The sequence below is a fragment of the Hemicordylus capensis genome, chromosome 3 (genome assembly GCF_027244095.1).
Source record: "Hemicordylus capensis ecotype Gifberg chromosome 3, rHemCap1.1.pri, whole genome shotgun sequence".
Classification (NCBI taxonomy): domain Eukaryota; kingdom Metazoa; phylum Chordata; class Lepidosauria; order Squamata; family Cordylidae; genus Hemicordylus; species Hemicordylus capensis.
In genome coordinates, this window is record NC_069659.1 from 314,502,587 (window position 1) to 314,520,838 (window position 18,252).

Genomic DNA, 18,252 nt, shown 5'->3' on the forward strand with positions numbered 1-18,252 from the left:
GCAGGGCTCTGTGGGCGCCAGGAGTCAAAATCAACTTGACAGCACACTTTACCTTTAAGTGTTATTAGATCAACCCAGACTTTAACATACAGCCCAACCAACCTGGTAGTAATTTTATACCAGTGATGTATACAAGTGATATTCTAATCAGATGGACTATATTTCAAAAAATGGAAATGGTGCAAATACACCTGTTTTTCTACTTTTTCATTTCAGGTACATGAAAGTGAATTATTTATTTGAAATTATTGCAAAAGATTTGAACCAAAATTTTTTAAAATTGCCTGAAAGGACAACAGGTTTGCATCCAACTGTAATCAAAGAGGAAACATGTTGCATAATGCAATAGTAATATTAGTGTTTTGCAAGAAGGAAAAACAAATAATAGCTCTTGTAAATAGGTAACTTTTGACGGAAAAAGAAACTTGTCTATAATTTTTAGAGCTGTGCAAAGCAGCCATGCTTTAATCTGGGGGCTGCCTAGGCACTTTGAGGACCATGTGATTTGATTCGGTGCTGTGGGGGGTTTCCTGCTTTACTTCGATCTGATTCAAAGCAGTTGCTTTGATTTCGGACTGAAGCTTCACCACTGCCTCCCCTACTAACTGAGCAAGAGACACCTTTTCAAAGTGGTGATTCTCTTTATTTAGCAGGGGGAGAGCAACTGGCCCTATCCAACCCCAGCATAGCATCACTCCAGTAGCTGTTGCTGGTGTCTGTCTTGTGTTTCTTTTTTAGATTGTGAGAACAGGAAGCCATTTTCTATCTATCTATCTATCTATCTATCTATCTATCTATCTATCTATCTATCTAAACCACTTTGGGAACTTTTGTTGACAAGCAGTCTATAAATATTCATCATATTCACATTTGTCATATTCACTCCTAAAAGTATTTACTGGACCTGGAAGGAGTCAGGCTGAAGTTAGCTCATCTTGCTTCCAGTGGTGATGGAGCAGCCATGGCAGGTTGAGATTTTAAACAGCTTCTGGCAAAGTTTCTGTCTGCAGTCCTAGGAGTGGTGCAGGTGCTCCTGGGAGCTGTGGTTTTTTCTGTGGCTGTAACCATGGTGAACATTGATAGTCACCTTAATATATTATTTTAATTTATTACATTTATTTTCCACCTCTCCTTTATCATGGAACTCAAGGCACTATACATAGGGCTCAGGGGCATAGCAAGGTTGGAGGGGGCCCAGAGACAAGATTTTAAAATGGGCCCCTCGCTGATACACACACAAACACATTTCACAATATATAGTGCATTCACACTCACATCCCCATTATGAATATCTAGTTCACATTGAATCTAGTTTTTTACTCTCTGCTCCTGCCGATCTCCAAGAGACTCAACATAATTCATAGGGGGTGCAACATGGGCGGGTGGGGAATCATGTGATGTGCCTCTGGGGGGCCCCTTGAGGCAGTGGGGCCCGAAGTCGACTGCCTCCCCTTGCCTAATGGTAGTTATGCCCCTGATAGGGCTCTGTAACATATCAGAAGAGCCCTGCAGAATCAGACCAAAGATCCATGGAGCATCCTGTTTCTTAGAGTGGACAGCCAGATGCTTCTGGAAGCTCACCAGCAGGGCACGAAAGCAACATCCCTCCCTCGCATTTGCTTATGTGTTTTGCTTGTGTGTTTTTGAACAGTGAGGTAATATTTAGGTATTTTGGGGCAATCACCAAGTTCATCTGGGATTTTCAGCATTCATATCTACATGTCAACATTGACTGACTTTTGGTGAATTCATTGTAATATACTGTAGGGAAGAAGAAAAAGAAAAAGAGGATCTGGCTTAGAAAAGTGAAAAGTATTGGGGAAGGAGCAGGTTTGTGATGTTGGTGAATGTGCTGTGAGTGTATATGGCTGCCTGATGTGTAGGCTGAACACAGGCATTAGAATAGATTTTATCCTGCATAACCTCCCACGGCTCACTTAAGCTATTTGGTCCAGCCTGTTTTTGCAGAGGGTTTCCCCTTCTTAACTGGAGTTGTAGCCAGATTTCTTCTGTGGTCAAATTAGCAGTGATGGATCATGATCAATGCAAGTCCTAAGTAGGACATCTGCTGTGCACGTGCTGAGACTTCAAACAGGAAATTCAGGACCTGCTGTCCTGCTCTGCTCTTAAGCAGACTGTGCATTTGTCTGTATTGCCAGCTTAGCAATGGTCATGAAATTACCCCAGTGCAAATGCTGTAAGACTTATATACATGGAACATCCCTCATTGGCCCACAGGTCCTTCCCCATCACCAAACAATGTCAAATTCTTCAAAAACACATTTTTCAGCCCAAGCTGTAGAAAAAAGATCTACAGAACAGACCCTTCCCTAAATTTCAGAATTCAGTGTGTCAACCATTATACATATTATATTTATAGAAAAAAAGAATCAGTTCTCAGGCTGTTATAGTTTTCCTTTAAAAGTATTTTAATGTTAGCTGAAAACTGCAATCCTGGAAAGAGACTGAAAATGCACCCCCATTGGCTGATGCGATTATGACATCACTATCCAGGACTTCTGTGGGGCGCATATGCTGCAAATTGAGCTGCTTATTCTGCTGGCTTTACATACTTCCTCTTTTTAAAAATTTTGTTGGCGGCTAGCAGGCCCCCCAATCCTATCAGGCTGTTAAGATGAGTAAACTGCTTTAGTGGGGGGGGGGGCGGCTACTTGTTCCAGCTGCTGATATTTTTCACGGATCAATCTGCAGTCCCTTTTACAGGCTGTAAAAAGCTTGCCTTGATATTGCAGGCCTTTGTGGTATAAGGAAGTTGCAGTTCTGATTTGGGTGGGATACTGGAGGGAATATTGGAGTGGGGGACCTTTTCTTTCTCTACCACCTTCTCTAGTGATCCTGGGAGAGGGGATGGCATGGTGGGTGGTGTGGTGGGCGTCAAAGTGAGACAGAGCTGTAATAATTGGTGACTTGAATTACCCTCATACAGACTGGGTGAATTTACATTTGGGTATTGACATAGACACCAAATTTCTAGACAAGCTAAATGACTGTGCCTTAGGACAGATGGTTGTGGAACCAACCAGAGAGAAAGCAACCTTGGACTTAATCCTGAGTGGTGCCCAGGACCTGGTGCGAGATGTCAGAGTTGCAGAACTATTGGAGTCACACTTCCTCTGTCCATTCCCAATTGGAAAATATCCATCAGGCCAACTAAGGCAGTCTCCACCCCATAGCCCACCCGAAAGCTGGTCTGAAACAGGACTAGATAATCAGTTTCCTCCAAGACTGCCTGGAGTTGGGAGGCCACCACCCTCTCAATCATCTTGCCCAGCCACAAAATTTTGGAGACAGGACTATAGCTGCTCAATTTTGAGGAATCCAGGGCAGGCTTCTTCAGAAATAGTCTAATAATTGCCTCCTTAAGGCAAGGAGGCATCCTGCCCTCCGTCAGAGAAGCATTTATGATCTCTACCAGGCCTTATACAACAACCTCCCTACCAGATAGTATTAGCCATGTCGGGCAAGGATAAAGAGAATAGGTGGTAGGCTGCATCGCTCCAAGCAGCTTGTCCACATCCTCACAAGTCACAAACTGAAACTGATTCAGCCTAACCACATAGGAGGATGGCCTTTGGCCGAATATCGCCAAATTATCCCGCCTTGAATCCATCTTGGCCAATAAACGTAAATTTAGGAAAGATTTTCTCACTGCATCTCCTGGGAGTCCAACTTCTTTCCCAAGCTCTGCTCGGGAAAGGTCCTCAGCCTTGCTCCCTCGTGGGATGATTTGTTCTAGTACAGAACCTAATTTGCCGGTTTCTCATTTTTGAAATCTAAGGAAGAAGATATTACAGGAGGAAAGTGTAAGAGATATTATTACATCTTCCTATTTACAGGAGAATGATAAATCTAACTTCTCCTGCATGAAGGATCAACTGTGCAGTTTGCCCACTGCTGATTTACACCACCTGAGACAGACTAAAATCTCAATTTTTGTTCCTCCCTTGGAAAAGACCTTAGGTAGCTTGGAAAAGTTATCCTCTTCTGCACAAATGACAGTTTCAGTCTGTTTTTGATAAGCAGGATTATTTGATGCCTATGTCTGGTTTTGAACCTTCTGAAGGGAATATGGAAAGCTTTTCAGAAGTGAAATCCCCTGTGCTAACGTTACTGACAGGAAATGGCACTGGACCTTTATTTTCGGAATCTTCACTTGAACAATCTATTCCTGCTCATTTGGAGATTTGTAATGCGAGCTGTAAACGGTCAACCTGGAAAATTCTTGGTTGGAATATTGCTGGGTGGAATGGGAAGAGATATGATATAGAGTTTATTACCTTCATACAACAGTGGGATATTTTAGTGTTTCAGGAGACATGGACAAAAGAAGAAATTAATATCAGTGACTATACTATTTACTCATTGAAAGCCCATTCGGATACTAACAGGGGAAGGCTGAAGGCCGGATTAGTATGCTGCATATCATTAGCTTTGAATGTAGAATCGATTCGATTATCTGACCTTCCCCCTTATGCTATGGCAATTCTGATTAAAGCTAAGAGTGGAGATTTATTATTGTTTAATGTTTATCTGCCTCGAGGTCAAACACTCAATTCTTCTACTGCTATTTGGCAACAGTTGGATTTATATATAACTGAAGCAATATTGAACTATCCTTATACTTCTATAATCCTTATGGGGGATTTTAACTCTAGATGTGGTACTGATGATACAGGGTTGATGGCCTCCCATTTTTGGAAATGGGGCGACTGTATAGACGGTGCTCCCGTTTCCAAGCATTTTTCTAAAGATAAAGCCATCAATTCATCAGGAGCCCAACTGATCTATCTATCTCGGATATTTGAGTTGACAATATTAAATGGTACTATACCCCCAGATATTCCTGGGGAATACACATTTCTTTCCTCGCAGGGGAGTAGTGTTGTGGATTATGTTATGGTTTCTAAATCTATTCTTCCTTATATCACTTCTTTTGAGGTGGGGGAGCAAATTTTCAGTGATCATCTTCCTATGTTCATTTATCTAGATCTTCCCCAGGAAAGGAGGGATAATATTTTCCCCTGTGTTTTTGATAATAGCTCTACTAATTCAAGCTGCAAAATAAAATTGTCAAAGGAAGTAGAAAGTGAGATATCCATGTTCTATGACACTCCCGAAGGTAGAAATCTATATAACTCTATTGTGCAAGCACATTTGGGCCCGCAAACCATTACTGCTTTTGGAAAATTAGAAGATGCTCTTATACAAAAGTTTTCATGTCTGAGCAAGTTACAGTCTTCATATGCTCATTGCAAGAGAGCAACCAATAATTGGTTTGACTCACGCTGCAGGACACTATGTAAACAATTGAAGAGTATTTACAGAGAGTATAGATCAGGCTCAGAACAAACTCTCCCACCAATCTATTTTCAGATAAAGAAAGCATACAAAAGCAGTCTCAAACCTGCTAAACATCAAGCCTCACAAAATGCCTGGAATAAGCTTATAATAGCTACTAATAATAAAGATAGTCACACTTTTTGGAGAATTGTTTCTGTAACAAGCTGAGTTAGCATGCCTTGTAGGATTTCGGCTAGATCATGGGAAACACACTTTTTTACAGTTTATAATTATGCACAGCCTAGCCAGGTTTTTGTACCACCTCTGATTGATGTGTTACCCCGTTGGCCCCCCGTTACTCCTGCAGAAATAACGAATTTAGTAGGATGTTTAAAAATGGGAAAAGCCCCTGGTCCAGACCTTATTCTTCCCCAATTATTAAAAGCTAATATAGAATGGTGGGCCTTAGTTTTAGCCAACTTATTTACATCTGTTAACAGCACAGGAATTATACCTGAGCAATTGAAAACAGCAATAGTTGTTTCCATATTTAGAAATGGTTCTCATTTGGATCCATCTAATTATAGGCCCATAAGCTTGCTGTCCATGGCTGGTAAGTTATATGCTCTTTGATAAGCTTGAGGCATGGATCTCAGAGAACCAGATTCTTGGGACTGAGCAAGCAGGTTTTAGAGCAGGCCGCTCTACTCTAGATTATTGTATGATCTTGTATCATCTGGCGAAGAAATATTCTAGCGGCCCTAAAGGCAAACTTTTTGTTGCTTTTATAGATTTAAAATCTGTGTTTGATTCCATTTCCAGTCACTTATTATGGTCCAAACTTGAAAAAACTACAATAGACAAGAGACTGTTATTTCTGATGATGCAGCTCTACTCTACATCTTCATTACGGGTTAGATATGCCACTAACAGGGTTCTAACTGATTTAATTCCTTCTACTCGTGGGGTCAGACAGGGCTGTGTCTTACTACATTGTGTAATATTTTAATTAATGATTTGGCCCAATGTCTGGAAAAGGTGGATTCACATGCACCGAAGCTGTCTGATAAATGAGTGCCGGTGTTGTTATACGTGGATGATGCGGCTGTATTATGTCAGACTAGACTGGGTTTGCAAAGATTGCTGTATGCTTTTGCCTGCTATTGCAACAATAACAAGTTAGTTATCAATTATAAAAAATCAAAGGTCCTGGTTTTTTCTAAATCCAGGAAAGTATACAAATGGGTAGTAAACCAGAACTGAATTGAGCAGGTTTACAAATATAAATATTTAGGCATTTGCCCCCCAATATAATCTTAACTGGAATACCCATAGGCTGTCCTCCATCCATATAGCCTGTAAAACTCTTAGTGCTTTTTTGCGCTTCTACTATTCTAAAGGAGGCCAGTATATATCTATGGCACTCCAGGTATTTTGGGCTAAGATTGTGGCTCAATTACTTTTTGGAGCCTCATTATAGATACAGGGGGTAACAATTAAATTGGAGAGAGTACAGTTTATATTCCTAAGAGCAATCTTTGCAGTGCCTAGGTGCGTGCTATATTCTGTTCTTTGCTTGGAAACTGGGTCTTTTTCTATAGTCTGTAAAGCTTGGGAATCCACTTTTGTTAGATGGATTAAACTCTGTTTAGAGATTCAGGAATTTTCTTTTTTCCGTTACTTATGGTTGGACTCTTATCCAAACCCCTGGCTATCTTATGTAAACAACAAAATAATACAATTGGGACTCTCTCCTTCTGAACTACTTACTCTGGAGAATAATAAGGTGAAGGAAATACTATTTCTATGGTTGCATGACATTGAACTTCAGGAACTTACGTCTTCGGCTAACAGGACCTGCTCTCCCCTACAGTTTGGGATTCCGCCCCCTCCCCGGGAGATAGAGGTGCAAATTATCTAACAACACTTCACTTCTCCAAGTTTCGGGTTGCGTTTGCTCGGGCTCACTTAAATGTGCTGCCCTCCTCTCTTTTGGAAAGGAGGTTCGCTAAGGATTCTTCAGCTATGGTTTTCTGCCCTTGTGGCTCTGGACTCCTGAAAACTGTTACCCATGTTTTGTTATATTGCTCTTTGTATCAAGGTGCTAGAGAAGTACTTATTTCCCCCCTGTTAGTTAGATTTCCTGGAAGGTTTGAGCTTTTTTATACACAATATTGCCTTGCAGATACTAGCTGTGAGATCACAAAAGTGGTGGCCAAATTTTTTTATATTGCTATGAGATTGAGGTCTCAATTTTAGGAGTTGTTTTACTGTTTTTTAAAGTAATCTATCCTGGATGCCTGTATACTGTTTTATTGTGTGTAATTATCAGTCACTATTCGTGTATATTAGTTATATTTGTTATTCTGATTTTTATCTCTTGGCTGGCCAACGGCTGTAATAAAAACTGACTGACTGTGATGGGTTTAATGGGACATTCTTTTAAGAAGAAGTTATCTTTGGCATGTAACAGAAAGAATGACCATTGTAGCGTATTTGTGTTCATTGGGGAGGGAGTTCCACAGATGAGGCTCCACCACTGAAAAGGCCCTGTCCTTGAGATCTGTCAGATGAATGTGAATCAAAGGTGGGCTGGAGATCAGAACTTGAGAGGCCAATAGTAAGGCCTTCCCAGGTTCTTACTGGGGGAGGTGTGTTGATCTTCTGGTAGCAAGCATGAATCGTTGCCTTTGCTAAGCAGGGTCCACCGTGATTTGCATCCTAATGGGGAATTGCATGCATAAGCACTGTAAGATATTCTCATTAGGGGATGGGGCTGCTCTGGGAAGAGCATTTGCATGCAGAGGTTCTTGAGTTCCCTCCCTGGTGTCTCCAAGACAGGGCTGAGAGAGACTCCTGACTACAACCTTGGAGAAGCTGCTGCCAGTCTGTGTAGACAAAACTGAGCTAGATGGACCTATGGTTTGACTCAGTATAAGGCAGCTCTCTTTGTTCTTAAGAACTGGATCCATCTGTAGCCAGTCCATCTGCAGCCAACCAGCCACCCTCCATCAGATATGCTGATGGAAGTTTAATGCATTTATTGCTTTTTTATTGCTATTGTAACCTACTTTGGTTGAAGCAGGATAAAAATTTAATAAATAATCAGACAAAGAAAGTGTACTCTAAAACACTTTATAGTTTTTTGGTATTGTTTTAGTGTGGATTTATTGTTCCTTTTGGATTGGTTTTATATTATGTTGCTAGCTGCTTTGGGATCCTTTTGTTTGTTTGTTTTTGGTTTGGTTTTTTTTTTACAAAAGCCAGGATAAAAATTTAGAGCTGTCTCCAGAGGGCACTGGCAAGAAATTGATTCCTTCAATCCAGTAGATGGTTCAGACAATAGGAGTAATTCATGCAGAAGCTGGAGGGTTATGCTGCTGAGATTGGGGAAATTTAGGAATTAGTCATATTTTAATCACAAGATGTTTGCAACCTTTGCCACGCTATAACCATATTTATGACAGCAGCTTTTCTAGTACTGTAGATCAGTATACTGGAAAACTATAGTAATAGTTGACGATGACAGAGAGGTTTCAGTGGCTACATCCTGCCAAACCTATTGCATTCCATTAAAACATAAAATGAAACAGAGTATTAGTATTACATGTTCTTTATTACTCCACTATCTCAGTATGTGTCTCCATTAATTTCAGCATCTCTGCAGGCATTCAATCTGACCCAAAGATCTGGCATCGCTTTCACTGACTGTGCTCTGGGTGTTGATGTATACTAGAAATCAGCTGCTGCATTGTGTTATAAATAGGACAAATTCAGGGATATACTTCCATATGAAATCAATTGTTTGAGAGGGATGACCTTTCAGATTCCAACTATAGCCCAGGCATGCCTTCCCTTTTCACAGCATGCCCTGGTATCATCCTGCTTGTTATTTGGCACAGTTTATTCATTATGAGAATGCACAGAAGCTGAAAAAATAACCCAGTTGGTTTTAGATAATGAGGTGGATAATTAAAAAGGCTTAATGAAGTGGAGTAAAAACAAATGGATGATGGCCAGAAAGAAAGGACAGTTGAAAGCACCATAGGGTCTGTACTCGTTCCTGCTTTCACGTAGACATTTGCATTCTCTTAATCTTCTGCCTAAACCAGAAGTCCTACTTTGAATACCTCCTGTGGGCCTCTGCAGGATCCTATATCCTCTCCTGTTGCTTGGCCTTTTGCTTCTGAGCATGCATCTTCTGTGCACCGAATTAGCGCACGCTGCTCACTTTCTAACATATATAACTGTGACTGGGCCCCCTTTGGCTTGGAACCAGATTAAAAATAAAGAAGCAAGGGAGCGAATGAGACCGAATGTCAACTGCAGGGAGGGAGAGATGAAGAGGTTACTCAGAAGTTAGCAAGGAGCTGTGGGAAGTGCCAGCTCCCCTATCAGGTGTGTTGGTGGCTCAACAAACAGAATTTCTGCAATTGCCAAAGTTTAAAATAATGATCCAAGCCCGATCATCCCACCTTATTAAAGCAAAGTATTGTTTTTATGCTAGTATTTTATAGATTTTAAATTTGGTCTGTTTTTATATATATTTTTAGCTTAATATTTTTACTTTTGTAAACCACCTTGGGGTTGTCTTTTAACGAAAGGCGGTATATAAATGCAACAATAAATAAATAAATAAGGTTTTACTGAAAAATTACTGAAATTGTTGGAGAAAGCCAAAAGGAACTAGGCAGCATCTGGTTTGGGGAAAGTTATCCCTAGGACAGGGATGGAGCTCTTTTCTTGTAGTGGTGGTGACACTTCTGGGAGCTCTTTGGGGGGGGGGGGGCTAGAACCTTGGGAGCTCCCAGCACAAAATAATGGCTTGTGGGGGAAGCAGAGTCAGTCACAAAATGTCAGTTTGTACAACAATCTACATCTATAGAATAAGGGGTTTAAACATCAAGTCCCCTGAGTTCTAGAAACATTTTGCTCCAGGACAGAAGGGGAGCAAGAAGCAAGGGGAAGAAAACAGGGAGCAAGATAGTTTGCTCTGTGGGAGAAATGAATGGGAGAGAAAGTAAAAACAAAGCAGAACACTGAGTACCTGAAGAAAGGAAGGTTAAAAAGGCTGTGGCCATGATCTCATTCGGGCAGCCAATCAGATTTGCAATATTGGCTGGATGGAGAGGGAGGAAGGGAGGGAGAAGCAACCCAAAACACCTTGGAGAGCAACTTCAGATAAGACCGGGAGCTAGCAGTAGTTCCCAAGCTACCATATGCACATCCCTGACCTAGGTGTGAGAGGGTAAATGGTCCAGATCACTCAAGTGAGAATTGGTTAGGACTTGACAATGAGCATGGCAGCTGGACAAGGCCAGCTGCAGGCTTAAGGGTCAACCCTAGGGTTTTGGCAAAGTATGACTTTGTCCTGTCCCCGCCCCTGCTCTACACTGAGTTATAATTATATCCTGTAACATACAGAATATAATTAACTAAATGTGGAAGAGGCCTGCTAAAGTTGTCAGCTGACACTGGCTGGGGTAGAGAGAAAAGCAGATCATACTTGGAACAATTGGTAAGGCTGCTGCTGCCTGCTGCCCAGCTCCATGCAGCGTCCATGCCTGCTGTGTGCCTCACTCCTGCACATGCTCAGTGGGTATTTGAGGGGTTAGCCTGTGCATACACATTGGCCAGATGAGTGGCAGGGGCAGGGCATGTGGCTGGGTTAGTAGACTCCATGTAGAGCTGGGCGGCGCCATGGCAGGCGGCAGCAGTCTTACAGATTTTTAAAGGCATAATCTGCCTTCTTCCCTTCCTCCCCAGCTGCAATGCAGAGGGCAGCTACTCATTGTCCCCACCCTGGAGTTGCCCAAGAATTTGCACCCTAGGTGACCGCCTAGTGGTCATGCTGGCCCTGCCAGGTTTCAAGGGGTCCTTAGCAAATTGCCTTCCGAGGCTCCTCTCACTAAGTAGGGTGGACCCCAAACAAACTGCTCTACCACCTCCACCACATGAAGGCTTTTCACACAGAGATCAGCAGTGGGCCCTTCTGAGGGTCCTGGGCCCTTGACAGCTGCCCAACAATTCTGAGCCTTGACACTAACCTTTGGTCAAAGAGACCAAAGGGCCACAGAAAAATGCACATGCCAAAAACATCTGGAGAAGGACTCAGTGTACAACTGGATGCAGAAGCCTCTGAGCTGGGCTGGGGTGCTTCACTGCAAGTGATAATGTACATAAAGTGGGTATGGCAGAAACTTGGTGGCATGGAGAGAATGAGTGAGATACGTTTATCCTTGGATACAAACTCCATAGAAAAGACAGAGAGGGGCAGATTGAGGGTGATGCAGTTCTGTATTAGGACTGCATGAAGCTTCAACAGTCAAACTGGGGCCAAATCAAAGCAGGCAGATTCAGCCATATTCAAGCCAAACCAAACAGTTACCCAGATCAGGTTGAACTAGACCCCATTTGGCATGCTTTGAGTCAGGCCCACTTTGGCCCCTCCCTCTCTCCCCACCTTGCTTCTTCCCTGATCCCTTTACTTATCAGTCAGGGTCAGGAGGAAACAGGCTGGGCTCTCTTTATTGGGCTCTTGTTAGTAAGGTAATGGGCCTCCGTGGCTTCACTTTTCAAATGACTCTTGGAAAAGGTTTTGTATATATCTTTTCCTGTGGTCCTCAGAAAAGTGCAGCTTATTTTGAGAACTGTAGTCTTTACAGAAACTGCTCCAATGGACACATCTCTCCTTTCCCAAGGTACCCTGCACCCTTCCCAGGAATGCAAGGAATAAAAGTAAGGAAACCTCTTCCAGAAGTCATGACTCATTTTAAAAGTAAAGTTGTGGCTGTCACTGTTCCCTCACTGCAGGGAGTGAAATAAAGAGAAGCCAGCCTGTGCCCTCTAAGTACAGGAGTTGGGAGAGATGGGGATAGGATATAGTTTTGGTCCAAGTGACCTGTTTGAATCAGGTCAAAGGGTATTGAACTGCCTCCTGAAGCATTAGATTGAGGGGCAAACAGCATCCTTCTGAGATTTCTTAAAATGTTAAATTGCTACCCTTTGGGGCAGGTAGGAGAATGGTAACATCCCTGAAATTCAGCCTCCGTACCGGTGGACTGGAAAGTAACCAATGTAACATTGATTTTTTTTTAAAGAGGGATTCGGGGGGAATCCAGAGAGTTACAGACCAGTGAGCATAATATCTCTTCAGGGCAAATTGATGGAAAGTATTACTGAAGATAAAATGATCAAGCATATGGAAAAACAAACAAACAATATGTATATGCCGCTTTTCAACAGAAGTTCGCAAAGCAGTTTACACAGAGAAAACAATATTAAAGTAATAAGATGGATCCCTGTCCCCAAAGGGCTATCAGTCTACAAAGAAACATAAGACAGACACCAGCAACAGCCACTAGAGGGATGCTGTGCTGGGGCTGGATAGGACCAGTTGCTCTCCTCCTGATAAATAGAAGATTATCACCACTTTAAAAATCTTATTGAAGAAGAATCAGCAAAGTTTCTGCAAATGTGAATGCTGCCTCACTAATCTTTTATCTAGAGTTCTTTGAGAGTATCAGCAAGTATGTGGAGGGGGGGTGAATAATGAAGCAGATAACAGAAAAAATGAAGGAAAGTAAGGTGGGGGTCCTCCAGGGATCAATGTTGGGACCAACTTTTTAACATATTCATAAATGATCTGTGGTTAGGGATGGGCAGTGTGGTAACTAAGTTAGCAGATGATGCCAAATTACTCAGGGTGCTGAGAATTAGAGCAGATTGTGAAGAGCTCCCAAAGAATATCTTCAGACTAGGTGAATGTGCATATACACGGGTGCACCCCCCCTCAGGAAAATGCAGTTCAATGTAAGTAAATATAAAGCAATGCACATTCGGACAAAGAATTCCAATTTCACTGGAACTCTAATTTCATATACATTGATGTGGTCTGAAGTGGTGAGATTAACCATTTTGGGGTTGTGGTGGATAGCTCAATGAATCCAATTTTGAAAATTGGATTAGTAAAGTCAGAATTAATTCTGAATATTAAAATTAATTTAAGAAATACTTTGGAATTAGAAAAATGAAATAGGATTTTTCCCCATAGAGGTAAATGGGGAAATTAAAACAAAAGCCAAAAAACTAAAGATCACTGGTTGGTTCTAGAGCCTTGAAACTTGCCACACATGTGGGGAAGTGCCCACTCTAGTTAAATGGAAGAGAATTGGTCAATCTGCCAATTTTTGGTGATTTTTAAAATAAAAATGGCTAAAACTCTGGTTTGAACTTAACAAAAACTGAAGACTCTCCTTGGACCATCATTCCATCAGCATGTGAAGGAATCTTCCTTTTGCCTTCATGAAAAGGGGTAACAGCATGCCCCTCCTCCATGAAATCCACATATGTAGGGGCTCTGTGTTATTTTTTTCAATGCTATGGATAATTCCTCTGATTTGGGGGGAATTTTTGAAAACACACACACATCCAAAAAGGGGCTAAATTGGGCTTGTTTCAACCCAGAACTTTAAAAAACATTCTGGATATTATGAAGCCTTCCCTAGGACCATCATTCCACCCCCATGGGGAGGAACAAGGACATTCTTTTGATTTTATCTTAATTCTTGGCTTCCCCATTGCAGAAGCACACAGTAAAAATGAAAATACTTTGAATGTTCTGTTATTGCAGTTAGAAAGAATTTCCCTCCTAGCCATTAAGGAATTAAAAGCTATGAAGTCCTTTTAACCACTTTTAAAGGGTCTGCCTGTTCCTGTAATGGAGAATAAAAATAAAATAAAAGGAATGCCCTTTTTCCTCCACATGGGGGTAGAATGATGGTCCAAAGAGGTCTAGAATTTTTAATAAACAAACCAGATTCACCATTTTGAGCCATTTTAAACAAACTTTTCAAAACTTCAGCAAAATCAGGTTATTGACCCATAGCTTGGGGGGGGGGATTACACAGAGTCCTGCAGATGTGGACTTCATGTGTGCCAGATTTCATAACTGCATGTCCATTCATTTCAGAAATATAAGGGGGGGGCAAAGGGGGCATGCTGTTACCCCTTTTGATGAAGGCAAAAGGCAGATTACTTCACATGCTGGTGTAATGATGTTCCAAGGAGGGTCTTCAATTTCTGAAGTTTTTGTAAAGTTCAGTCTTGTTTCAAGCCAGATTTCAACATTTTTATCCACCCCCCCAAAAATTTTTTCCAAAATTCCACCCGAAATCAGGAGATTGACCAACTATTTTTAGATTACCTACAGAGGACCCTTACTTCCTTCCCCACATGTGTGGCAAGTTTAAAGACTCTGAGACCAACAGGTGATCATTGGTGATTTAAAAAAAAAAATTCCCCATTGACCACTATGGGGGAAAACCTGAATTTAAGTCAGAATTTGGATTCAAATTCAGAAACTGATCTGATATCCAATATCACCAGAGCCCATAGAATCCAAATCCAATATTGTCAGATTTGGATTGGATCCAGATTTTCTGAATGTGCACAGGCCTAGTAGATAAGTTTTAAACATCTGTTCTTTGAATTATAGTGGGTAGATAATGTTGCATTAAACAAACAGATCAACATAGGAGGAAGTCAGCATTTTAGAGCACTCATTGCTGTTAAGAAATGTAATGGGCTGAGATATAGGGCCAGTTCAGATGTCATGTGGGGCCATGATTAAATCTTGGTTCCATATAACATTCCTGAGCCTTGGGAGCATGCACACTCACCTGCTCCCTGCACTAGCTCAACAGAATCTACTTTTGGTAGAGGTTAAGAACAAACCAAGGTCAGTTGTGATCTCTGAATTGACCAGTCTTGTTTTTTTCTGACAAACCTGTTTGAAATAAACCTAGATCCAAAACCCACTTCAAACTTCAGGTTTTTTATTGATCGGGACATCATAACCAATCCTGATTTGTTTGTAATCTCAGTTGGAAGTAAAATTCTGCTGAAGTTTATGTAGAGAGGGGAGTGCGTGCTCCCGAGGCTTCAGGATATCACATGGAACCATTTATCTATGGTTCTGTACAATAGCTGAAACAGCCCGGTAATGGGTAAATAAATTATCTATGGTAAATACATTTTCTACTGCACATCTTGTTTTCCTTTAGAAAACTCATGTGCTGTATGCACCCTCTAGTGGTCAGGAGCATATAGGACACTTTCTTAAAGAAGTACTTTTTTAAAAAAGAAGTGATTATGCAAAAATGCAGAGCAGGAGAGGTGAGACCTGTATTTAATCAACTGTACTCTAAATGATGGAGGCAAGAGATTTCAAAAGTGACTGAGCAATATATGACCCCAAGCCAAGGGGGTCATATTATTATAGGTAGCCATTATAATAATTATAGGTAATCATTATAGGTAGCCATGTTAGTTCATTTGGAGGGAAATCCAAAGAATATGCTCTGTCAATACATTTATGAACCAACCAAAACAACAGTGAAAATAAAAAGGACATATATAAGAAAATGAGGAAGGATAGGTAATCAAATATGAATACAGACAAGTAGACCAGACTTGTAAGGGGAATGTCAGGAAAGCTAAAGTTCAGAAAAGAACTGAGGCTGGCAAGGGATGCTGAAAGCAACAAACAGATCAACAAAGGAGGAAGTCAGTATTTCAGAGCAAACATTGCTGTTAAGAAATGTAATGGGTTGAGCTATAGGGCCAGTTCAGATGTCATGTGGGGCCATGATTAAATCTTGGTTCCGTATAGCATCTCTGAGCCTTGGGGGCTCAGGGACGCCTCTTTTCTAGTATTTTCAAAGAGGAAGAAAATGGTAGGCCCACTACCCAGCAAGGATGGTGAAACACTGATAATTGCATCAAGACAGTTAAGCTGTTCAAGAAAAATACATTCACCTTATACTAAATAAGTTCAGAACTGTGGCAGCAAGTACTAGAGGGGCTGGAGGCAGAAAATAAGCTCCAGCTCCAGCTCATTTTCGGTCGTCGTCCCCGACCCTACTGTACTGGCTACCACTGTTTCAGGACCAGATTAATTGCATCCTAGGGTACTAAAAGAACTTGCAGGTGTACTCTCAGAATCAGTCTTTTTTGAGACATTCTGGAGAACAGATGAATGCCACAAAGCTGGAAGTGGGCCAATTTTGTCTCAATCATCAAACCAGAGGTGGGGGCAGGCAGGAGGATCCGGGGAAACTATAGCCTAGCCAGTCTGACTTAGGTAGCAGGGAAGATTCTGGAACAGATAACAAAGCACCCTGTCTGAAAACATCTTGTTAACAATGCAGTGGTGAGCAGAACCCCAGATCTGTCTGCCATGCATTCTGCAAAGGCACAGGAGCCCTGCTGGCAATCAAATTAAGGACAAAGGAGCTGGCTAGCTAGAAAGGCTTGTGTGAGAGGCAGCCCCTGTGTGATGTGATTGGTTCAGATACTGCAGTCATCAGTTCTTGCACACAGGTCCCTTCAGAGCCGATTATGTCATCTGTACAGTTGCAGCAGCCACTGCTGCACTCCCCTGAAGCAAAATATACAGTTCTTGTAGGTTGGTTCCATGTTCTGGACAAGTTGGGGAGCATCCAATGTAAGTAATGAAACATGGGAGAAAGACACCGTACCTGTGAACAAGATTTCATGATTCAAGATTAGGGTTAAATCTGTAGTGTGGACAAGCTCAGAATTTGTACTCAATAGATCAGTGTTTGTTGAAGCTTGATTTTTTTAAAAAAAGGTTTTTATAGCAAGGGTTCTCAAAGCTGTCTCCAGATGTGGGACTACAACTTTTTGGGACTACAACATTTTGATTGTTTTTAATGTTGTTTTAGAATATTGTTTTTAAAAAATTTAAATGGTTGTGTTTTAAAATTCTTGTTTTTGTTTTTAACTAATGTTTTAATGTTGTTTTTATCTTGTTGTAAACTGCCTAGAGACGCAAGTATTGGGCAGTATAAAAATGTTAAATAAATAAATAAAATAAACTTCCATCACCCCCAAACACGATGATGGGGGTTGTAGTCTAACCTCTGGGGACTTGATTGAAATATATATTTTATGACATGTCAAATAACCTAGCAAATGACCCAGACAAAGGCAAAAAGTCTCCAGGACCTTGGCCAATCTACCCTGGAGGCCAATTCCTTCCCAACCCCAAAAGTGGTAGCCAGTGCTACCCTAGGTATGTGAGCAAGGGCCATAAGCAAACACTCCCTTAGCCCATTTCCCCACTGCAATGAATGACTGGTGTCCCACACGCTGTATTGCTGTCCTTCATGGACAATCATCATGCAGAGACGTTGGGGACATGGATTTGTTGCAAGACAAAAGGGTCCTTTTCGTTTACTTGGATAAGTATCTCTTTCTCTCCCACAAGAACAGATAGATCGCAGTTCCTTATAAACTGTCTTGATTTGCAAAATAGACATCCCAAATCTTTATTACAGTCACTGACCAGTAGAAGACAAGTCACTCAATACCGCACAATAAGTGTATGCATAAGATATACAAAAGATAAACCAGTAAACGGCAATAAAAATATTAATGCTAATAAGAGGAGGGAAAGGTCTACCAGTGTATGGTTAGTGTAATTATACACTAACAGAATGATGCTAACATATTAAACCTTATACAATCAAAGAGATATAATTTCCTGATGGACTCTACTGGCTATCAGGCAGAACTGGGCAACCTTATATGAAATCTTATCATCGTGGTCTGTGAGGAGATTGTGCACATACAATTAAAATTGAAGTGTTACCAATATTGCTATAATAGCTGCAGTATAGTAGTACATTTGCTTTCTTCAATGGCTCCATCTCCAGAATGACAGATGTGTTCAGCAAATGGAATTTTTTTTAAAAAAACTCTCTCAAGGACTGCCATATGTAAGGCACTAAAATGTGCCCTGCAATATTTCACAATCATGAGCATGTTGAGATATCTGGCTGGTTTAGTGCCTAAGAGTTGATTACCCAAAATCGCTTTCTTAGGAAGAAGACTTTGATCATTTTGCTGCTTAATTTCAAGGACGCT

The 18,252-nt window shown here is 41.2% G+C and overlaps 1 long non-coding RNA gene across 1 annotated transcript in view; it reads right to left on the minus strand.

The window, feature by feature from the left end:
• The window catches only part of LOC128352274 (uncharacterized), a 34,990-nt gene that overhangs the window by 4,944 nt on the left and 11,794 nt on the right, over nucleotides 1-18,252 (minus strand). Inside the window, exons 3-4 of the long non-coding RNA XR_008320296.1 lie at nucleotides 3,671-3,794; nucleotides 905-1,058 (exon numbers count right to left, since the gene is read on the minus strand). This is a non-coding gene — a long non-coding RNA (uncharacterized LOC128352274). The remainder of the gene's footprint in view (nucleotides 1-904; nucleotides 1,059-3,670; nucleotides 3,795-18,252) is intronic.